Source organism: Macaca thibetana, chromosome 10 (assembly GCF_024542745.1).
Source record: "Macaca thibetana thibetana isolate TM-01 chromosome 10, ASM2454274v1, whole genome shotgun sequence".
In the NCBI taxonomy this organism is placed as follows: Eukaryota; Metazoa; Chordata; class Mammalia; order Primates; family Cercopithecidae; genus Macaca; species Macaca thibetana.
This window is the reverse complement of record NC_065587.1, coordinates 30418970-30442790: the sequence shown is the minus strand read 5'-3', so window position 1 is coordinate 30442790 and position 23821 is coordinate 30418970. Positions and strand designations below refer to the sequence as shown.

The window sequence follows — 23821 nt, the reverse complement described above, 5'->3', positions numbered from 1 at the left end:
GGAGTTTGAGACCAGCCTGGGCAACAGAGTGAGATCTTGTCTCTACAAAAAAATTAAAAAATTAGCTGGGTATGGTGGTGTATGCCTGTGGTTACAGCTACTCAGAAGGCAGGTGGATGGCTTGAGCCTAGGAGGTTGAGGCTGCAGTGAGTGGAGACTGTGCCATTATACTCCAGCCTGGGGGACAGAATGAGACCTTGTCTCAAAAAAACCCAATTTGTTTGTTGAAATAAACCAAAACAAACCAACAAAAAAGAAAAGAAAAAAGAAAAAACCTATAGGGTAGCCTCTTTCCGTTTTCCTGCATCCCTGCCCCTTGACACAGGTGCTGGTAGTACTTAGTGAAGACAGGCAAGAATCAATAACAGATGTTAGAGGAATACTACGCTCAATCTAAAGAAAATAGCTTTATGGTGAGGTATAGCAGCTCAAGCCTGTAATCCCAACACTTTAGGAGGCTGAGGCAGGTGGATCACTTGAGCCCAGGAGCTCAAGACCAGCCTGGGAAACATTAAGTGAGATCCCGGTCTCTACAAAAAATTTTAAAGTTAACTAGTCATGATGGTGTGCACCTGTAGTCCTAGCTACATGGGAGGCTGAGGCAAGAGGATCACTTGGGCTCAGGATGTGGAGGTTGCAGTGAGCCGTGTCTGTGCCACTGTACTCCATCCTGAGCAAGAGTGAGACCCTGTCTTAAACAAACACACACAAAGAGAAATGGCTTTATAAATTAGTGATTCAAAAGTGAAAAGGCTTAATACCCAGAGTTTAGTGAGAAGAATACACCCAGGTCAGTTTTTCACCACAGCAGTGCAGGATGGTAATGATGGGGAGCACTGGGTGTAGGATATATTGGGATTGTCTGTAGTAGCTCTGCAACCTTTATGTAAATTTACAATTTTTCCAAAATAAGTTATTTTGAAAGAAGACTATTGCTCGGATTGGTAATTAAGAGGGCTCAGTTATTATATAAGTGTTCAATACAGGCCCAGCCCTTAGGGGTTCCCACAAGTAGATGACATTCTACCCTGTAGGGCCCAAGAGGAGGGACCATGAAGGTCCTGGAGATCCTTATTCCTCAAACATGCCACTACCACTGCCTCCCAAGAGCCCACAACTGAGGGGGATCAGTGCATGATTATAAGACTCAATGACACCAGGATGAAGCACAGCTCCTGGCACCTGGGAGATGCTCAGCAAACATTTGTCACATCTATACCTTGCTCAGGTGAGGTGCCTGGAAAGGCTCCCCAGGGGTGGCAAACCTAGCCTTGGGAGTTGGGTAAGGATTCAGGAGTGTCAGGGGCTGGTGGGTGGGAAGAATAACGTTCTTAGCAAAGGAAACATCAGGTTAAGGTGGGTATGTTTTAGAGGAAGAAATGCAACGGAACAAAAAAAGCGTGGGGCGGGGAAATTGATGTCTTCCATGTTCATTATCTGCCAAAAATAGAATCTCAGTCTTTTTCCCATCCTTATAACTCAGTACATAATTTGGACATCAAAGATGTCAATCAGAGGCAAGCATGGGGGAGGCAGACCCTGTTTAGCTCTCTGAAGCTCAGGCTTTTGCAATCTCTGTTAATGAAACCTATGCCACAAGTGGTAAACACCGAGGACGCTCCATTTTAGTCATGATCTTTATGTGGCAACTTGAAAACCTTTTTCCGCCTTTCTGATAAACATTCCTAGGAGACCTCTTTTGCCCTCATTTCCTTGCCCAGTTGAGGCCGTATTTTTTAAGGAAGGAAAAACCAATAATCTGGGATCTTGTCCATTTTCCCTATATCTTTTCACGGTGGGGCGGGAGATGAGGGGCAGCGGGGAAGGTGGAGAAAAGAAACGGCGGGGGAATCAAAGATTAGGCGTTGTTGTCTGTGCCAAAACGGAGTGAGCCCAATATCAACAAATCAAAATCCAAAACGGAACAAAAAAGTCACAGGCCCGCCCTGCTCGCACCCCCGCCCGCCCGGACGCCCAACAGGTGCTTCCCGGGCCCGCCCGCAGCCACAGTATCCTTGGGTGGCCACAAAGTAACCGCCCGCGCAGCTGCAGCCAGGCCCGCCCGTACTCACGGCCGCTCCGCGGTCCGCGCCCCGGCCCGCAGCGCCCATCCGGCCCGGGCCCCGGTCAGCGCGGGCTCGGCTCTCAGGCGTTCCCGGCGCGGCCCGGGACGCGCTGAGGCCGTTAGCGCCTAGGCAGGGCGCGAGGCATCCTCCCGCCGCCGCCCCGCGGGCCGCCTGCCCTTTGTTTTGGAGCCGTGGCCCGGCCCAGACGCCGTTAACGGCCTCGGAGCGCGGCACCGGCCAATCAGCGCGCCTTGTCGCCAGCGCCCCGCCCCCATCCTGCCTCCGTTCCGCCCCGCGTCCCGCCTGCCCCGCGCGCCCCCGCCCCGCGCGCTCCAGGCCAAGGAGCTCCGCCAGCTCGCACCCGGCCGGGAGCGGCTGGAGCGCACGTGCCGCGGGGCGCGCCGCACTCCCATTGGCTGGCCCGCCGGGCGCGGCCTCGGAGCCACCCTGTAAGGGCCGAGGGCCGCGGGGGCGGGGCCGCGGGGGGCGGGGCGAAAGCGGGGGCGGATTCCGCGAAGAGCGCCGCGCGCGGGCGCAGGTTGGCCGGGCAGGGAGGCTCGGCCTGCGGGGCCGGCGGTGGTGCACGCGCGCACTGGGAAGAACACCGGTCACCCGCTCCTCCGGCTCGCAGGGATGGGCCAAGGGCGTGCGGGGCCCGCAGCTCCGGGAGCTGAGGCGAGCTTGCGCACAGCTTCCTCGGCCAGCGCCGTGCATGTCCCGCCCGTCCGCGCTGTCGGCCGCGTTCGGGGGTCGGTGGCGGAAGGCGGCGAGCGGGGCGGACGTGGAGGCCGAGGCGAGCTCGTCCAGGATGAAGGCGCCGGTCCAGGATCCGCCTTGGCCGTACCTCTCCGCGGCCGGGTCCCCAGAGTGCAGTCGTCCGTGCTGTCCCGTCCTCACCACCCTCTCTGAACCCAAGGACCGAACCCCCCAGAACCCCCACGCCACGGAGGACGCCATGGGTCTGCGTCCGGCCCCTCGCTCTGTTCTGGGAGTGCCGCGTCAGATCCGACAGAAAGCCCCTTCCTCTGGGTAGTGCTCTCGTCGCCCCGGCAGCCCGCGCCACCCCCATGCCTCTAATGTGACTGTTTTCTTGGTTCCATATCCCCTCTTTAAAAACAAACTATATATATATATATCTGTATATTATTTGAAAAAAATATATCTATATATATACTTGAAGGCTGGATGCAGTGGCTCACGCCTGTAATCCCAGCACTTTGGGAGGCCGAGGCAGGAGGATCATTTGAGCCCAGGAGTTCAAGACCAGCCTGGGCAAAATAGTGAGACCCTGTCTGTACAAAAAAAAAAAATCAAGAAATTAGGCATGGTGGCGCATGCCTGTAGTCCCAGCTACCTGGGAGGCTGAGGCGGGAGGATCACTTGAGCCCAGGAGGTCGAGGCTTCAGTGAGCCGTGATCGCGCTGCTGCACTCCAGACTGGGCGACAGAGCGAGACTCTTCCTCTTAAACAACAACAACAAAACAAAACAAAACGAACAACAAAAAAGCAAACAACAAAACCACTATTGAGGTCACAATGTATATAACATTGTTATCAGTGTCCTCTGGACGTGTTCTCTTGTTTTCTGCAACCCACTGTGTTTATAAAGATCTCTTCAAGCCGCTAAATGTGCAGCTGACTCATAACTTAGATTGTGGCCAGATGTTGCTTTTTTTTTTTTTTTTTTTTTGAGACGGGAGTCTTGCTCAATCGCCTAGGTTGGAGTGCAGTGGTGCGATCTCGACTCACCGCAACCTCCTCCTCCTCGGTTCAAGCGATTCTCCTGCCTCAGCCTCCCGAGTAGCTGAGACTACAGGCGCCCGCCACCACTCCCAGCTAACTTTTGTATTTTTAGTAGAGACGGGGTTTCACCATATTGGCCAGGCTGGTCTCGAATTCCTGACCTCAAGTGATCCGCCCGCCTCGGCCTCCCAAAGTGCTGGGATTACAGACGTGAGCCACCGCGCCCGGCCCCATTTAACTATTTTAAAGTGTACAGTTCAGCGGTATTAAATACATTCATAATGTTGTGCAACCATCATCATCATCCGTCTCCAGAACTCATTTTCATCTTGCCTAAGTAAAGCCCTGGACTCATTAAACAATGACTCCCCATTTCCCTCTACCCCATGCCCCTCACCACCCCCAATCTATTTTCTGTCCCTATGAGCTTGACTACTCTAGGTACCTCATATAGATACCTAGTATTTGTCTTTTTGGGTCTTATTGTGAGTTTTGTGGCTCATTTCACTTAGCATAATGTCCTCAGGGTTCATCTATGGTGTAGCACGTGTCACAGTTTCCTTCCTTTTTTAGGCTAATATTCCATTGTATGTAGATAACATATTTTGTTTCTCTGTTCATCTGTCAGTGGACACCTGGGGTGCTGCTTCCATACTTTAGCTATTGTAAATAATGCCACTATGAACTTGATGGTACAAACATCTATTGGAACCCCTAGTTTCAGTTATTTGGGGTATATACCCAGAAGTGAAATTGCTGGATCATATGGTAGTTCTATGTTGAATGTTTTAAGGCAATTACATACTGTTTCCCAATGCGGCTGCACCATTTCACATTCTCTCCAACAGTGTACGAGGCTTCCAGTTTCACCACATCTTCACCAACTGTTATTTTCTGCTTTTTGACAGTGGCCAGCCTGGTGCGTGTGAGACTGGGATTCATGATGGGTTTGGTTTCCCCTTCCCTCGTGATTAGGGGTGTTGAGCATCTTTCTGCAGACTATGACCACGTGACCACATGACCCATTTCATCTGTACAAGGTTTCTGTTTGGGGTGATAAAAAAATTTGGAATTGGTGCAGTGGGAATGACTGTACAACAATGTGAATGCCACTGAATTGCCCCCTTAAAATTGTTAAAATGGGCCAGGTGTGGGGCTCACGCCTGTCATCCCAGCACTTTGAGAGGCCGAAGTGGGCAGATCACCTGAGGTCAGGAGTTCAAGACAAGCCTGGCCAACATGGTGAAACCCCTGTCTCTACTAAAAAAAAGTACAAAAAAATTAGCCAGGCGTGGTGGCGGGCACCTGTAGTCCCAGCTACTTCGGAGGCTGAGGCAAGAGAATCGCTTGAACCAGAGAGGTGGAGGTTGCAGTGAGCCGAGATGGAGCCACTGCACTCCAGCCTGGGCAATACAGTGAGACTCCGTCTCAAAAAAAAAAAAGTTAAAATGGTGAATTTTATGTTATGTACATTTCACCACAATAAAAGTAGTAAAAGAAAGTCTACATTGTGATCTAGTACACATATTTGTATGAACAAGAAGTTTCATGATTTAATACATACTTTTATTTTGGGCAATGCCCGAACATTTCTATCCTCCTCTGTTTTTATTAACAAAATCCCAGGCATGACCTTCTGGGTGGCCTCCACAGCACCATCAGCGAGGCCTGCACCTGCCACCCCCCCTGGCTGCCCCGTGGTCGCGCCATTTATAATCCACTTTCCCGCAGCCCACTCACGAACACCGCCTTCAAGCTCCAGGGCTCCCTGCCTTTAGCGTCCCAGCTCCACGTCTCAGCATGCCCGCCACCTGGGGGCTGCCCTCCCCCATGCCCATTTCCTCTCTGACCCCTTTCCCACACCCCACCCTTGCCTGTCCTGGAGAAATTAACCGGCCCGTCACCCCGCTACTGGGAAGCTCACCACTGCAGCTGGCTGCTTACTTCGGGGACACCAGTTTCTAGGGAAGCCTAGTCCTCCTGAAAACCCTCCGCCTGCTCCACCTCCGGGTCCGTGCAGGTTCCACCATCCTGGAAGATGATCTCATGCCTCCTCCCCTCTGCTAACTCCGTGTCCAACTTTACAGAGAACTTAGAGATGGGAGAGGACTCCTCCCCGCCCCCACCGCTAAACGTCCCATCCTAAACATCTGCCCTGCCTGCTGCCACGAACACATGGTTCGCCCTTTGTCCTGCGCCCCACGGCTTACTCGGCTGCCCCATCAGGGTAGGAGCTGTGTTCTTTCTCAGCTCCACGTGCCCTCTTTGGTTATGCCCACCTGTTCTGCAACTTTCAGGGCAAGTGACGCAGAAGGGCCTGGCCTGGGCTCCTCCCATGTCCACCTCCTATTCTTAGGGTTCCATCCCAACTGCTCCAACATTATGTCGCCAAACGTCATGTCATCACATCTGGGCTCAGCCCATACCTTACTGGATGGTCCTACTAGCATTTCCTACAGTGGGGCGCTTTTTAAAAACACTTTCTTCACTTAGATTCTGGAGCCTTACTTTCTTCCTCACTGGCCTCTGTTTCCCCACCTGTCCTTACCCTCCTGATGTTGGAGGCCCCAAAAGTTGAGCCCTTAGGTCTCCTCCTTTCCCTCCACTGGCCTGACAGGTGATCTCCACCAAGCTCATTGGCAGTGGAAGACCACGGTGGAGCCTGCTACTGATCAAGTGTGTTCCTTGCCGACCACAGTGGCTCATCCCTATAATCCCAGTACTTTGGGAGGCCGAGGCAGGTGGATTGCTTGAGCCCAGGAGCTCAAGACCAGACTGGGCAACTTGGTGAAACCTCCTCTGTCTCTCTCCCTATATGTGTATATCTATATAGCTATATATTTATATATCTATATCTCTATGTTTCTCTATATATCTATATAGATATATGTTATGTATATATTATATATATAATATATATGTTATGTATATATTATATAATATATACATATATAATATATACATAACATATATATTATATATCTATATATAACCAAGCCTCTGTCTCTGCCAGCTCATATATATCAATCATATATATGTATTATATAATATATGTATGCATTATATATTATGCATATATATCTATATATATCTATATAGAGAGATATATATATTTTTCAGAGAGAGAGAGATATATGTGTATATATGTGAGCCACCACACCCAGCCCATTTTAACAATTTTAAGGGGGCAATTCAGTGGCATTCACATTGTTCTACAGCCATTCCCACTACCAATTCCAAATATATATATATATATATATAGGTATATATATACACACACACACACATATATATATGCAAAATTAGCCAGGTGTAGTGGCCCCACGCCTGCAGTCCCAGGTACTTCGGAGGCTCAGGAGAGAGGATCACTCAAACCTGGGAAGCTGAGGCTGCAGGGAACACTCCAGCCTGGGCAACAGAACAAGGCCCTGTCTAAAAAAAAAAAAGTGTGATCCAGGCTCGGTGGCTCACACCTGTAATCCCAGCACTTTGGGAGGCCGGGGCGGGCAGATCATGAGGTCAGGAGATCGAGATCATCCTGGCAAACACGGTGAAACCCCGTCTCTACTAAAAAATACAAAAAATTAGCTGGGCGTGGTGGCGGGCGCCTGTAGTCCCAGCTTCTTGGGAGGCTGAGGCAGGAGAATGGTGTGAACCCGGGAGGCAGCGGAGCTTGCAGTGAGCGGAGATCGCACCTCTGCACTCCAGCCTGGGTGACAGAGGAAGACTCTGTCTCAAAAAAAAAAAAAAAAAAAAAAAAAAGTGTGTTCCTCAGCACAAACCCTCCCCTGACCCCCAAGCTCTCACCTGCTGCAGCTGCCCACTCCCAGTCTCACTTGGAGGTCTACACTTTAAACTCGACACAAACCAAACCAAGCCTCTGTCTTCACCAGCTCAGTTAAGGGCATGGCCATTTCTCAAGGCACAGGCCAAATCCTCAGAGTCCTCCTTGACTCCTCTCTTTCCCTCACACCACAGGTCCAACTCCTCAGCAAGTCCCCGGGCTCCCACTCCTGTCACCAGCACCCAGGGCCTGAGCCACTCTCCTCTCTTGTCTAGATTATTGTCATTGCTCAAGTGGCCTCTAAATTACAAACTTTGCCTCCTTAACTCTATTCTTTACTGATCGATTCTTTTAGAACAAAAGCCAGATGTATACCTCCTCAAAAACCCCAGGTAAAAGCTAGAGTTCATTAATGGGCTGAAGTGATTTGGCTCCTTCCTCTCTTACCTCCTGAGTTTCCTATTACTGTCCCAGCAAGAGTTTAGCCAACTACAAAGTATAAAGTTTTTTGTTTTGTTTATTTTGAGACAGAGTTGCTCTATTGCCCAGGCTAGAATGCAATGGTGTGTTCTGGGCTCACTGCAACCTCCACCTCCTGGGTTCAAATAATTCTCCTGCCTTAGCCTCCCAAGTAGCTGGGGTTACAGGTGCCCACCACCACACCCCCTTAATTTTGTATGTGTGTGTGTATATATATATATATATATATTTTTTTTTTTTTTTATTTAGTAGAAACGAGGGGTTTCACCATGTTGCCAAGGTTGGTCTCAAACTCCTGACCTCAAGTGATCCTCCCACCTCGACCTCCCAAAGTGCTGGGATTACAGTTGTTAGCCACCACACTGGGCCCAGAGTTTGTACTGGGGCTCCATCACATAGGCGTGGGTGATGGCCCAGAAGGAGGAGCTTAGACCCCAGCCTCTGGGTGTGACCTGCAGCGCCACTTCCCTCTGGCAAGACACCTCCAGGGCTTGGTGATCAGCTCCCAGAAGCAGGTGCGCAGGTTAGCCCTCTCCCTGGGCAAGGTGAAACCCTCTGCTCTGCCGTCCCCCTGCGGACAGCTCTCTGGATGTTCCCACATCCTTGCTGTTCCCTTCCCTGCAAGGCTTCTCTCCTGTCAGCATCCTGGTCCCAGGGGCCCTCTCTCTGCACACTCAGGACCGCCCCCTCCGTGCTCTCTTTCCCTTGCACTGGTCTGTGTATTTCCCTTTCGCTTGGTTATTGTGGTCTCTCCTCCCCTCCCCAGGATGCGAGCAGGGGTTGGGAAGAGGCCTCGGTGTGTTCTCGGCTGGTCGCTGATGCTGAGAGCGTCACTCGGCAGGACGGCTGAGGATTAGCTAAGACCCAAGACGCCAGGCACGGTCCACGCTTAGGAAACGCGAGCCTTCCTCCAGGTGCCCAGCTGCTTCCAGGGCAGGATTTCTTGGGAAGAGGCAGGACTGAGGGATAGGAGTAGCGGCTCAGTGAGAGTCCAGAGCTGAGAAAACAGATTTGTACCAGGGAGTTGCCCCACAGTGTTCCCAGGTATTGAAAAACAGCTGTCAGTCAGCTGGCCGTGTAGTTATCCACTCGAAGCCCAACATGGGTGAACAGACCCGGCTGCCTATTCCAGGCATGGGTAGGAGTATGGAGCCTATGAAATTGCTGCAGGGTTGGTGCCCATCACAGGCTCTCCAGCCCTGCACAGAATGACAGCATGTGTTGACTGATGAGATGGAGCCAGACCGCCAGAGGGCTGAGACACAGCAGAGGCTGAGGCCTCCCCAGGGGATCCCATCTGACTGGGTGGTACAGGCTGACTAAGTCCTTCACATGTGACTGCATTTGGAGAGAGAGTATTTAAAGAAAACATTGAGGTCATGAGGGTGGGCCTTAATCAATATGACTAGTGTCCTTATAAAAAGAGATTAGGCGACCAGGTGCGGTGGCTCACACCTGTAATCCCAGCACTTTGGGAGGCCGAGGCGGGCGGATCATCTGAGATCAGGAGTTCGAGACCATCCTAACATGGTGAAACCCCATCTCTACTAAAAATACAAAAATTAGCCAGGTGTAGTGTTGGGCGCCTATAATCCCAGCTACTTGGGAGGCTGAGGCAGGAGAATCGCTTGAACCTGGGAGGTGGAGGTTGCAGTGAGCTGAGATTGTGCCACTGCACTCCAGCCTGGGCAACAGAGCGAGACTTCAGATCAAAAACAAACAAAAAAACAAAAAAACAGATTAGGCAAGACACAGTGGCTTATACCTATAATTCCGGCTCTTTGAGAGGCCCAGTCGGGAGACCCCCATCTCTAAAACAAATTATTATTTTTGGACACAGGGTCTTGCTCTGTTGCTCAGGCTGGAGTGCAGTGGCACGATCACAGCTCATTGCAGCTTCAGCCTCCTAGGCTCAAGCGATCCTCCCACCTCACCCTACCAAGTAGCTGGGACTACAGGCAGGCACCACCACGCCCAGCTAATTTTTAAATGTTTCTGTAGGCTGGGTGCCATGGCTCACGCCTGTAATCCCAGCACTTTGGGAGGCCAGTGTGGGCGGATCACCTGAGGTCAGGAGTTTGAGACCAACCTGGCCAACATGGTGAAACCCTGTCTCTATTAAAAGTACAAAATTAGCCAGGTGTGGTGGTGCACATCTGTAATCTCAGCTACCTGGGAGGCTGAGGCAGGAGAATTGCTTGAACCTGGGAGGGAGAGGTTGCAGTGAGCCGAGATAGTGCCACTGCATTCCGGCCTGGGCGACAGAGGGAGATTCCGTCTCAAAAACAAAAAAAAACTTTCTATGTTGCCCAAGCTGGTCTTGAACCCCTGGGCTCAAGTGATCCCCCGACCTCAGCCTCCCAAAGTACTAAGATTACAGGTGTGAGCCACTGTGCCTGGCTTTTTTTTTTAAATTAGCTGGGTGTGGTAGCACATGCCTGTAGTCCCAGCTACTCGGGATGCTAAGGTGGAAAGATGGCTTCAGCCCGGGAGTCCGAGGCTGTAGTGCGCTATGACTGTGCCGCTGCACTCCAGCCTGGGCAACAGAGCAAGACCCGTCTCTTAAAAAAAAAGAGCGATTGGCCAGGTGTGGTGGCTCATGCCTGTAATCCCAACACTTTGGGAGGCCAAGGTGGGTGGATCACAAGGTCAGGAGATGGAGACCATTCTGGCCAACATGGTGAAACCCTGTTTCAACTAAAAATACAAAAATTAGCTGGGCATGATGGCTCACATCTGTAGTCCCAGCTACTCAGGAGGCTGAGGCAGGAGAATCTCTTGAACCTAGGAGGCGGAGGCTGCAGTGAGCCTGGAGCACACCACTGCACTCCAGCCTGGGCGACAGAGCAAGACTCCATCTTAAAAAAAAAAGAGAGAGAGAGAGATTAGAACACAGACACACACAGAGGGATGACCATGTGAGCCCACAGGGAGAAGATGCCATCAACAAGCCAGGGAGAGAGGCCACAGAAGAAATCCACCCTGCCGATGCCTTGACATTGGACTTCCAGCCTCCAGGACTATGAGAAAATAAATCCCTGCTGTTCAAGCTGCCCAATCTGTGGTACTTTGTTACAGCAGCCCAAGCTGACTAATATACTGGATTTTGGGGGTAGAAGGATACTTACAGCAACTCTCCTCAAGAGTCGCCCAGCCTGCCTTCCACCCAAATCCTGCCTAAATCCTTCGGGTTGGCCAAAACTAAGCTGCCTGCTTTGGTGTAACTTCAGTGCAGGCTGGTAGAATTGCTGTGGATAAACAGGGAACTTAACCTCCAGGGTGCCAGTGGTCTCCTCGGCCAAGTGAGAGGCCGTGCTGTGTGGAGTGCCCTCCAGAGCCTCTGGAGTCTAAAGTTCTGTGACTTGCTAAGACTTTCCTTTATGATCAGAAAGCCCATTAGGAAGCAGGCAGGTGCTGTTGGCATAGCAACCACAAGTCATCTTATGTTCTTTCCAAATTAAAAATTTTCCAGCTTTAGAACTGAGGAGAGAAAGATGTAAGAGCAGAGATGAAATTAAGTTATTGATGGAAGCGGTTGCCATGGCATCATGCTGTCCTTGGAGTCTGCCAGCTGCCACTTGATTTCTCCATTTTTCGTGTAAATGAAGGAGTCCAAGAGAAGATAAGGACCAGCCTCCCACAGTGAGGGAGAAAAACAAAACGTATGTGTTCATTAGAAAGAGTTAAGTAATGATGGGAACCTAAAAAACATTTTAAGAGTAGTGGCCGGGCGCGGTGGCTCACACCTCTAATCCCAGCACTTTGGGAGGCTGAGGTGAACGGATCACGAGGTCAGGAGTTCAAGATCAGCCTGGCCAACATGGTGAAACCCTATCTCTACTAAAAATACAAAAATTAGCCGGCCTTGGTGGTGCTCACCTGTAATCCCAGCTACTCAGGAGGTTTAAACCCAGGAGGCAGAGGTTGTAGTGAGCTGAGATCGCGCTGTTGCACTCCAGCCTGGGCAACAAAGCCAGACTCCATTTCAAAAAATAAACAAACAAAACAGAGTAGCTATACACCCAATGTACAGGCCTTCTCAAAACTTACATGAATCACCCGGGGATTTTGTTAAAATGTGGTTGCTAAAATGGTAAGTCTGGGGTGTGGCCTAAGATTCTGCATTTTAGGCCGGGCACAGTGGCTCCCACCTGTAATCCCAGCACTTTGGGAGGCCAAGGCGGGCAGATCACTTGAGGTCAGGAGTTCGAGACCAGCCTTGCCAACATGGTGAAGCCCCGTCTCTACTAAAATACAAAAAAAAATAGCCAGGCATGGTGGCACATATCTGTGGTCTCAGCTACTCTGGAGGCTGAGGCATGAGGATTGCTTGAACCTGGGAGGCAAAGGTTGCAGTGAGCAGAGATTGTGCCACTGCTTGCCAGCCTGGGTGGTGCAATCTTGGCTCTGTCTCAAAAAAAGATTCTGCGTTTTATTTTATTTTATTTTCATTGTTTTATTTATTTATTTATTTATTTATTTTGAGACGGAGTCTTGCTCTGTTGCCCAGGCTGGAGTGCAGTGGCGTGATCTCGGCTCACTGCAAGCTCTGCCTCCTGGGTTCACGTCATTCTCCTGCCTCAGCCTCCCGAGTAGCTTGGCTGGGATTACAGGCATGAGTCACCGCGCCGGCCTATTTATTTATTTTTGACACGGGATTTCACTCTGTTGCCCAGGCTGGAGTGCAGTGGCACAATCACGGCTCACTGCAACCTTCGCTTCCCAGGCTCAAGTGATTCTCCTGCCTCAGCCTCCCGAGTAGCTGGGACCACAGGCGTGCGCCACCACACCTGGCTAATTTTTTGCAGTTTTTGTAGAGATGGGGTTTTGCCACGTTGGCCAGGCTGGTCTCAAACTCCTGGATTCAAGTGATCCACCCGCGTTGGCCTCCCAAAGTGCTGGGATTACAGGTGTGAGCCACTGTACCCAGCCCATTATTTTAAATTGTGGTAAAATACACATAGCATAAAATTTACCATGTTAAACTGTTTTTTTTTTTTTTTTTTTTTTTTTTTTTTTGAGACGGAGTCTTGCTCTGTCACCCAGGCTGGAGTGCAGTGGCCGGATCTCAGCTCACTGCAAGCTCCGCCTCCCGGGTTTACGCCATTTTCCTGCCTCAGCCTCCCGAGTAGCTGGGACTACAGGCGCCCGCCACCTCGCCCGGCTATTTTTTTGTATTTTTTAGTAGAGACGGGGTTTCACCGTGTTAGCCGGGATCGTCTCTCGATCTGCTGACCTCGTGATCCGCCCATCTCGGCCTCCCAAAGTGCTGGGATTACAGGCTTGAGCCACCGCGCCCGGCCGTTAAACTGTTTTTTGTTTTTTGTTTTTTGTTTTTTTTGAGACGGAGTCTCGCTCTGTCGCCCCCCCCCCCTCAATGGTGCGGTCTTGGCTCACTGCAAGCTCCGCTTCCCAGGTTCACGCCATTCTCCCGCCTCAGCCTCTGGAGTAGCTGGGACTACAGGCGCCCACCACCATGCCCGGCTAATTTCTTTTTTTTGTATTTTTAGTAGAGACGGGGTTTCACCGTGTTAGCCAGGATCGTCTCTCGATCTGCTGACCTCGTGATCCGCCCATCTCGGCCTCCCAAAGTGCTGGGATTACAGGCTTGAGCCACTGTACCCAGCTTTTTTTTTTTTTGAGGGATGAAGTTTCATTCCGCCACCCAGGCCAGAGTGCAGAGGTGCAATCACTGCTCACTGCAGCCTCCTGGACTCAAGTAATCCTCCCATCTTAGTCGCCTGCGTAGCTGGGACTACAGGTCTGCGCCACTATGCCAAGCTAATTTTTTATTTTTATTTTTGTAGAAATGGGGTCTTCCTATGTTGCCCAGGCTGGTCTCAAACTCCTGGGCTCAAGCAATCGTCCTGCCTTGGCCTCCCAAAATGTTGGGATTACAGGCGTGAGCCACTGCACCCAGCCCATGTTAAGCCTTTTTTAAGTGTACAGTTCAGCAGCGTTCAATGTGTTCACACTGTTGTGCAATCTCCAAAACACTTTCCATATGGCAAAATGGAAACTGCACCTATTAAATAACAAGTCCTCGCGTCCCCCTCCCCACAGAGAGTCTGCATTTATGACCAGGTGATGACAGTGGTGCTGGTCTGTGGCCCACATTTTAAGCGTCAGCTGTCCTTTGGAGTCTTTCTTGATACCAGGGGCTGAGGTAAGTGGCAGGCAGGCCAGAGTGAGCAGGCCACACACTGTGCTTCCCAGGAACTTCCTGGCAGGTGGGGCAAGACACTGGGGTGATGAAACTTCAGAGGAGTGGACAGGCTACCTCATTCACCAGTGTGACTAGCATTTGCTTGGTGCAGGGAGGATGCAAACATGGGCGGTAATGTGGAGACACTCGGTGACTGGCGCGTTTACTTGCTAAGTTTGCTAGACCAATTCCCTCATGCTGGCATGTTGGGCATTGGAGGCTACTCACCTTAGTTTTGCTATTATAAATAAGGCCGGTATAAACATCTTTGTATATGGGCTGTTTCCTCTTGAATTTTTGTCAAGAGAAGAAAATCTCAGGAATGGAATGACGGAGCCAAACTCATCTTCTTGTTGGCTCCAGTTGCATCTTCCAGATCCCACTGTATTCCTCTACGGTGCTGTTAACAATGCTAAAGGGGATGGATTTCTTTATACCTTTATGGCATTCGGCAGTTCTTTTTATTTTATTATTTTTTATTTTTAGAGATGGGGTTTCACTGTGTCACCCAGCCTGAAGTGCAGTGGCTCAATCACGGGTCAAGCAATCCTCCCACCCCAGCTTCCCAAGTAGCTAGGACTACAGGTGTGTGCCACCATGCCGGGCTAATTTAAAACAATTTTTTTTTTTCTTTTTTTTGGAGAAACGGGGCTTGCCATGTTGCCCAGGCTGGTCTCGAACTCCAGGTCTTAAACGATCCTCCTGCCTTGGCCTCCCAAAGTGCTGGACATTTGGCTTTCATAAGTTCTCTTTTGCGAAAAACCAAAGTCAGGTATACACAAAATGGCACTTCATCTTTAATTTGCGTTACCCTGTTTACTAATAGTGGATGCTTTCCTCATGTAAGCAGGCAGTTTTCCCTCACTGACCATCAGCTGGGGAGGAGGCAAGGTGTCTGTAGCTTCGTGATTCGTTACCTGTTTTGGAATGGACTTTTGTTATTGGCCACCCACGACAGATATGTCCCCAGCCCCCCGGCCCTCTGCACTGTGGTCATTGTTGGCATATGTGAAATCAGATACAAAGTACTCCTCTAGTCCTCTGGTTTGTCCAAGACACTGGATTCATGGTTTCTCCAACCACACCTGGTGAGCAAATACCCTGACCTTCTGGATTCATCTGTTAGGAAACGCACTGGGTAACAGGTATGAGAATGGGGGTGACTTCCAGTTTCAGTTCCAACACGTCAAGTCATCGCTCCTGCCCTTACAACAAAAACATAACTGAATAAAGTGAAACTCAATTATTTTCTTAGATCCATCAGGGAACTGAGGCCATAGGACAAGCCACCACCCCAAAAGCCAGAGAGGCAGGCAAAGGCCCGAGATCACAATTTGCTGGGAGCAGAAGCCACCAGGGCCAGGAGCTGGCAGGAAGACTTAAAGGACCCCTTAAATGGCGACTTAGATGAATGGCCGGATTTTGTATGAGTTTCAAGAGTCAAAAACTCATTGCAAGGGCCAGGCACGGTGGCTCACGCCTGTAATCCCAGCACTTTGGGAGGCTGAGGTGGGCAGATCACTTGAGGTCAGGAGTTCGAGACCAGCCAGGCCAACATGGTGAAACCCTGTTTCTACTGAAAATACAAAAATTAGCCGGGCGTGGTGGTGGGCGCCTGTAATCCCAGCTACTTGGGAGGCTGAGGCAGGAGAATCGCTTGAACCTGGGAGGCGGAGGTTGCGGTGAGCTGAGATTGTGCCGCCGCACTCCAGCCTGGGCGATGGAGAGAGACTCCATCTCAAAAAAACAAAACAAAACAAAACAAAACCACAACCTCATGGGGATCCAGTCTAAGCGGGACTCCCACACTTTTGTTGGTTTTAGCTCCAAAGGGCCCCGTCAGGTTCTTATAGTGAAGAACGGAGGGAAGTCCCTTGTGTTTGACCAGGGAGAAGGGAAAAGCAACCATTCGGAATTGTTCCTAGAGTGTCCTCAACAACAAAGACCAGCCAGCAGGAGAGAAGACCTCCCAGAGCCTTACCCAACACGGGGGAAGGGACACACTAACCCTTCTGACTTACCCAAGAGGGCAAGGAAAGCTAAGATGCACCTGTGAAGGTCACAGCCCAGGGACACAGGCTCACTACAAGACTGAGAGCTAATCGTGGGATCCCAGAGCGCTTCCCCTCCATCCACACCTTGCCGCCCATCTGCAAGGCTCCCACACAATACAGAGGGTCACTGCTGAAAGAAGGAAGACTCAGGCTCCACTTAAGAAGAAGTCTCCAGGGAAAAAACAAAGACGAGAGGGGAAACAAAAACAAAGACACTGAAGACCATTTTAGCCTCTGACACGTACAGCAAAACACAGCCTCAATCTTAGCCAGAAAAACAGAAAAACTTCACACTAAAGGCTTATCCACCGCAGTGTTATTACCCAAAAGATCGCATCTTTCAACAAAAAATTGTGAGGCATGCTAAAAGATCAGAAAAAACACAGTTTGAAGAGACAAAGCAAGTGACAGACCCAGACTCAGATGGCAGAGACTTTGGAATGATCAGACTGAGAATTTAAAATACCTAGGATGAGTATGCTAAGGGCTCTAATGGAAAAAGTGGGACAAGCAAGAACAGATGGGTGATGTACGCAGAGAAATGGAAGCTTTAAGAGAGGAGCAGGGATTTAAAATGTTTATGTAGATCTGAGCTTCCAACTTATATCATTCTCCTTCCCTCTCAAGAACTTCTTTTTGAAACAGGGCCTCACTCTGTTACCTAGGCTGGAGTGCAGTGGTACGATAATGGCTCACTACAACCTCCACCTCCAGGGTTCAAGTGATCCTCCCACCTCAGCCCCCAAAGTAGCTACAGGTGTGAGCGACCGTGCCCAGCCAATTTTTGTATTTTTTGTAGAGATGGGGTTTCCCAATGTTGCCCAGGCTGATGAAGAACTTATTTTGGCCGGGCGCGGTGGCTCAAGCCTGTAATCTTAGCACTTTGGGAGGCCGAGACGGGTGGATCATGAGGTCAGGAGATCGAGACCATCCTGGCTAACACGGTGAAACCCCCTCTCTACTAAAAAATACAAAAAAAACTAGTGGGACGAGGTGGTGGGCGCCTGTAATCCCAGCTACTCGGGAGGCTGAGGCAGGAGAATGGCGTGAACCTGGGAGGCGGAGCTTGCAGTGAGCTGAGATCCGGCCACTGCACTCCAGCCTGGGCGGCAGAGCGAGACTCCGTCTCAAAAAAAAAAAAAAAAAAAAAAAAAAGAACTTATTTTAACATTTCTTATAAAGCAGTGCTACTGGCAAAATTCCCTCTGTTTTTGCTTGTCTAATAAAGTATTTATACTTTAGAGGCAGGGGCTTGCTCTGTGGCTTAGGATGGAGAGCAGTGGCACGATCCAAGCTCACTGCGACTTTGAACTTCTAGACTCAAGCAATCCTCCCGCCTTGGCTTCCCAAAGTACTGGGATTATAGGAGTGAGCCACGGTGCCTGGCAGTTTGTTTTGTTTTGTTTTTGAGACAGTCTCGCTTTGTCTTCCAGGCTAGAGTGCAATGGCATGATCTTGGCTCACTGCAACCGACGTCTCTGGGTTCTAGCGATTCTGCTGCCTCAGCCTCTCAAGAAGCTGGGATTACAGGTGCCCACCACCACACCCAGCTAATTTTTGTATTTTTAGTAGAGAGGGGGTCTCACCATGTTGGCCAGGATGGTCTTGAACTCCTGACCTCAGGTGATCCACCCGCCTCGGCCTCCCAAAGTGCTGGGATTACAAGTGTGAGCCACCGCAACCGGCCTTGTTTTGTTTTTGAGACAGGCTCTTCTTCTGTCACTCAAGCTGGAGTACAGTGGTGCCATCATAGCTCACTGCAATCTTGAACTCCTAGACTCAAGTGATCCCCCTGCCTCAGCCTCCTGAGTAGCTGCGACTACAGGCTTGCGGAAACAAGCTGATTTTTTATTTTTTCCTTTTTCTTTCTTTTTTTTTTTTCTGGTAGAAGCAGTCTCACTTTGTTGCCCAGGCTGGTCTCAACCTGCTGGCCCCAAGAAATCCTCCTGCCTTGGCCTCCCAAAGTGCTGGGATTACAGGCATGAACCACTATGCCCAGCTATATTTTATCTCCATTATGAAAAAGTTTCATTGGACACAATATACTAGGATGGTGGTTTTTCTCTTTCAATACTATGTATAATCGGAGTGGTGGGAGGGGACACCCAATTATAGAGGGTGAACTTCTTGTTTCTCACCATTAAGCATGTTAGCTGTGGGTGTTTTGAAGATGTTCTTTATCAAGTTAAAAAAGTTCCTCTCTATTCTAATTTGCTGGGAGTTTTTACCATGAATGGGTGTCAGATTTTGTTGCTGAAGCTGGTCTCAAGTTCCTGGGCTTAGGTGATCCTCCTGCCTCAGCCTTCTGAGTAGCAGGGATTATAGTTGCAAGCCACCATACCTGGCTTCTTTCTGAATCTGTATATCTGATCATGTATGATTTTTCTTTTTTAGCCTGTTGATGTGATGACCACAGTTGATTTTTTTTTTTTTTTCCGAGACAGTCTCGCTCTGTTGCCCAGAGTGCAATGGCACCATCTCGGCTCACTGCAACCTCCACCTCCTGGGTTCAAGTGATTCTCTTGCCTCAGCCTCCCACGTAGCTGGGATTACAGGCGCATGCCACCACGCCCAGCTAATTTTTGTATTTTTAGTAGAGACAGGGTTTTGCCATGTTGGCCCAGCTGGTCTCGAACTCCTGACCTCAGGTGATCCACCTGCCTCGGCTTCCCAAAGTGCTGGGATTACAGGCAGGAGCCACTGTGCCTGGCCCTGATTTATTTATTTTCTTTTTTTTTAGGCAGGATTTCACTCTGTCTCCCAGGCAGAAGTGACGTTTTGCCATCACTGCTCACTGCAGCTTTGAATTCCTGGTCCTAGGTGTTGCTCCCACCTCAGCCTCCTGAGTAGCTGGGACCACAGGCACTCGCCACCATGCCCGGCTGTCTGTATATTTTTTGTAGAGATGGGGTTTTGCCACATTGACCAGGCTAGTCTTAAACTCCTGGGCTCGAGTGATCTGCCTACCTCGACCCTAACGTGCTGGGATTACAGGTGTGAACGTGTAAAATTGGCCCGATTTTTGAATGTTGAGCCAGATTTCCATGCCAGGAATCAATCCCACCTGGTCAAGACGTATACTTCTTTGTATACATTGTTGGGTTCTATTTGCTCATATTTTACTGAGCAATTTTGCATCTATGATCATGAAAAGATATTGCTCCATAGTTTTCCTTTATTTTTTATTTATTTATTTTTTGAGACAGAGTCTCCCTCTGTCAGCCAGGCTGGAGTGCAATGGCGTGATCTCGGCTCACTGCAACCTCCACCTCCTGGGTCCAAACGATTCTCCTGCCTCAGCCTCCTGAGTAGCTGGGATTACAGGCACGTGCCATCATGCCCAGCTAATTTTTTTTGTACTTTTTAGTAGTTTCACCATGTTGGCCAGGCTGATCTTGAACTCCTGACCTCAAGTGATCCACCTGCCCCGGCCTCCTAAAGTGCTGGGATTACAGGCTTGAGTCATGGGGCCCGGCCTATATAACATCTTTATCTGGTTTTGGGATTAGGGTAATGCTGACATTATAGAATGAGTTATGAGTGATTCCTCTGCTTCTATTTTCTGGAAGAGATTGTAGAGAATTGATATTTCTGCTTCTATTTTCTGGAAGAGATTGTAGAGAATTGATATTTCATTTTTTTTTGAGATGGAGTCTCACTCTGTCACCCAGGCTTGAGTGCAATGGTGCCATCTCAGCTCACTGCAACCTCTGCCTCCTGGGTTCAAGCGATTCTCCTGCCTCAGCCTCCCAAGTAGCTGGGATGACAGGCGCCCACCACCACGCCTGGCTAATTTTTGTATTTTTAGTAGAGATGGGGTTTCACCATCTTGGCCAGGCTGGTGTTGAACTCCTGACCTTGTGATCTGCCCACCTGGGCCTCCCAAAGTGCTGGGATTACAGGCGTGAACTACCGCACCCAGCTAATATTTCTTCTTTAAAACATCTGGCCCTGGTAGAGTCATGCCGAATGAGCTGAAAACTTAAGTTCACACAAAAACCTGCATTTGGATATGTTTACAGCAGCTTTATTTATAATTGCCAAAAATTGGACGCAAGTGAGATATTCTTTGATAGCCGAATGGAGGAATGGAGACACAATCAGTAGTATATCCAGACAATGGAATATTATTCAGTGACAAGAAGAAATGAGCTATGCAGCCACAAACAAACATGGAGGAATATTGACTGCGTACGGCTAAAAGAAGCCAGTCGGAAAATGACACATTCTGTTCTAACTACATGACAGTTTGGAAAGGCAAAACCACAGCAACAGTAAAAAGCCCCATGGTTGTCAAGGGTTGGCGGGGGATAGGTGTGCTGACGGTGCAGGGGTGGGTGTGTGGGACTCCATGTACTATCTGCTTAATTACTCTGTAAAAAGCGGTACTAAAAGAGTAAAATCTACTTTAAAAATAGAGAGATGAGCAAGAGGGGAGGAATGACCAGGTTTGCTGAAGAGAAGAGGCTTCGGGGCTTCACAGGGGTCAGGACTCGTCTAAGGGAAGTTTCATAACCATGGCCAAGGAGAGACATGGGCTCCCAGTGATCTGAGAGGATCTTGACAATGGAATGTTAACTACAACCTTCAAGATTTAACATTAGAGTCCTGGAGAGCCAAACATTTGTAAATGCAGTGCAAGGTCTACTTTTCGTGCATAGTGAACAGATGAAAGCATCAATGGCAGGAGGTAAAATGAAAGATTTCTGTGGACAGAAATGTCCTGGAGTTCTCGGCACCTGCATGTAGCCTCCTCACCGCTAGCTGACACGGCATTTTTTTCTTTTAAAGAGACAGGGTTTTGCCGTGTTGGCCCAGCTGGTCTCGAACTCCTGACCTCAGGTGATCCACCTGCCTCGGCTTCCTAAAGTGCTGGGATTACAGGCATGAGCCACTGTGCCTGGCCCTGGGTCTTGCTCTGTTGCCTAGGAGGAGTGCAGTGGTGCGATCATAGCTCACTGCAGCCTTGAACTACTGGGTTCATGTGATCCTCCTGCCTCAGCCTCCCCAGTAGCTGGGACCACAGGTGTGTGCCACTATGCCTGGCCAATTTTTTAAAAAATTATTTTTTGTAGAGGTAAATACAACCTGTGTTGTCCAGGCTGGCTTTGAACACCCAGTCTCAAACGATCCTCTTACCTTGGCCTGTCAAAGCGCAGGGATTACAGGTGTGAGCCACTACACACAGCACTGTTTTTGAGTTTTAATGATTCCTCTTCTCTGGTTACCAAGGTAATACAAAGTATTAAACCTCTTGGTGTACCTGTCAAGAGGGTGCTGCACCTTAGAAATTCTCCAGCACACCAGGAGTGTGCTGCTCTCTGCTGTGGCCGGGGTGTGTGTGGTATCGGGCCTTTCCTCCATCCTCTGGAGTCAGATCTGGCAGGCACACGCTGTGCTTTAAGCCTTGGGGCTGGCAGTGGAGGCCTGGCCAGGGCCCTAGGCTGGGGTCGAAGGGCTGATCCTGAAAGGGCACAGGGCCAGCGGGCTGCAGCAGCAGCAGAGAGTGGCCTTCCATGGAAGGGGCTTCCCGGAGAAACTGCGTTACCTGATTCCCACCGCGTGTGCCTGCTGCTTGTGGTGGGCTGCTGTGCAGGGGATCAGGACGGTGGGGGCTCCTTCGGGGGTCTGACATGGGCTCAGAGCCAGAAATGTACACCTGCCACTTCCAAGGAAAAGAAAGCACAAAGCAAAGACAAAGAGGGGAGGGGAGGGGCGTGCAGCAGATCACGCTGTCACCCAGGTGGCCTTACTATCTCTGACCACAACCTTGGGCTGTGCAGCTCATGGGAGCATCTAGTGGAGTCTTTGGCAATTGTGCCAAGGTGGGGCTGGGCCAATGTCTCAGCCACAAGGAGTCCTCACTGCCGGGACACTTCCTCCAGTGCCCAGATGTGGCCACCCTGGGTGGCTGGGGGTGTCTGTCTTGCCTCTGGCGCTCCTTTTGCCAGGGGGAGACTCTGTGTTCTCTGATCTCAGGTGGGGCCTCCTATTTTGATGACGTTCTTTTTGTTTTTTTTTTGAGACGGAGTCTTGCTCTGTTGTCCAGGCTGGAGTGCAGTGGTGCGATCTCGGCTCACTGCAAGCTCCGCCTCCTGGGTTCATGCCATTCTCCTGCCTCAGCCTCCCAAGTAGCTGGGACTACAGGCGCCCACCACCACGCCTGGCTAATTTTTTGTATTTTTAGTAGAGACGGGGTTTCACTGTGTTAGCCAGGATGGTCTGGATCTCCTGACCTCGTGATCCACCAGTCTCGGCCTCCCGAACTGCTGGGATTACAGGCGTGAGCCACCTCGACCGGCCAACAGCACGTTCTTAAAACAGGGGAGCTTGTGTATACACATAGCTGAGTTGGTTTCGCGTTAATGTCGGATATGTGAGTGTGTTAGGCTGTTCTTGTGTTGGTATAAAAGAATACCTGAGACTGGGTAATTTATAGAGAAAAGAGGTTGAATTGGCTCACAGTTCTGCAGACCGCACAGGAAGCATGGCACTAGCATCTGCTTGGCTTCTGGGAGACCTCAGGGAGCTTTTACTCCTGGCAGAAAGGGAAGTGGGAGCAGGTGCGGCACAAGGCCCGAGCAGGGGTGAGAGCGTGAGTGTGGGGAGGTGCCACAGGCTTTTACACAACCACATCTCACAAGGGTAGCACCTCCCACCAGGCCCCACCTCCAACACTGGAGACTACATCTCAGTATGCTTTTTGGCGGGATCATCCAAACTCGTCATCAGCGAGCAACAAAGGGCTGCCAGGGGGGTGTGCATGCTACCCCACCCAGGTCAGCACAGTCACGCTCGCCCTGGGGGAGGACATGCAGCCACTGTGACCCCACTGTCACTCACCAACCAGTGACTCTGGTGTCTGCTTGGTGGGAGTCTAATTCTCCCTCTCTGAAAAAACGCAATGCCTTGGGTCGGCCTTGTCCTTGCAGAACCGTCTTCGCTTCAGTCTATCCAAGGCTCTCTTCCCATCAGAGAAGAGCCGGTCACACTGTGGCTGGCTCCCTCCCCGGGGCCTGGCTGATGGTCCTGGGAGGGGCCGCAGCACAGGAGGCACATGTGCAGGCCACCTGCTCACCCTCTTTTCCGCTTTCATCGCTTGTGAGAAAACAGAAACAAGAAAGGGGCTGCGTCCTTATCTGCCTCTCCTGCCTGCTGATTCCATTCGTGTTCTGTGTTGCCTGCACATCGCAGGCAGCAATAGCTTTCTCCTCAGAATTCACTTTGGCAGCCAAGCCCCCTTGCAGCTCCTCCTTGCCCTGTGCTCCCCCCTTTGGTAGGCGCCCTTTGAACACTGTGCCCCCAGCCTTGGGGCCCCGTTTCCCAGCAACGCTGAGTCCAGGGTGCTAATCCCCTGGTGCCTTCTGGCCACGGGCAGCCTTCACTGACAGTATGACTTTCTCCCATTTGAAATCTGCATTGGCCCAGCCTTTCTTTCTTAACTGAGAGACGTTGCAGATTTATGGAATTTTTTTTTTTTCAAGTCAAA

The 23821-nt window shown here is 50.3% G+C and overlaps 2 protein-coding genes across 2 annotated transcripts in view; both read right to left on the bottom strand.

Moving 5' to 3' along the window:
* Positions 1-2339, bottom strand: part of YPEL1 (yippee like 1) — a 38462-nt gene extending 36123 nt beyond the window's left edge. Inside the window, exon 1 of the mRNA XM_050746428.1 lies at positions 2073-2339. The gene's annotated coding sequence lies outside the window, so the exon portion shown is untranslated. The remainder of the gene's footprint in view (positions 1-2072) is intronic.
* The window catches only part of TMEM191C (transmembrane protein 191C), a 288801-nt gene extending 275358 nt beyond the window's left edge, over positions 1-13443 (bottom strand). Inside the window, exon 1 of the mRNA XM_050746292.1 lies at positions 13440-13443. The gene's annotated coding sequence lies outside the window, so the exon portion shown is untranslated. The remainder of the gene's footprint in view (positions 1-13439) is intronic.
* Positions 13444-23821: the final 10378 nt, after the last annotated feature.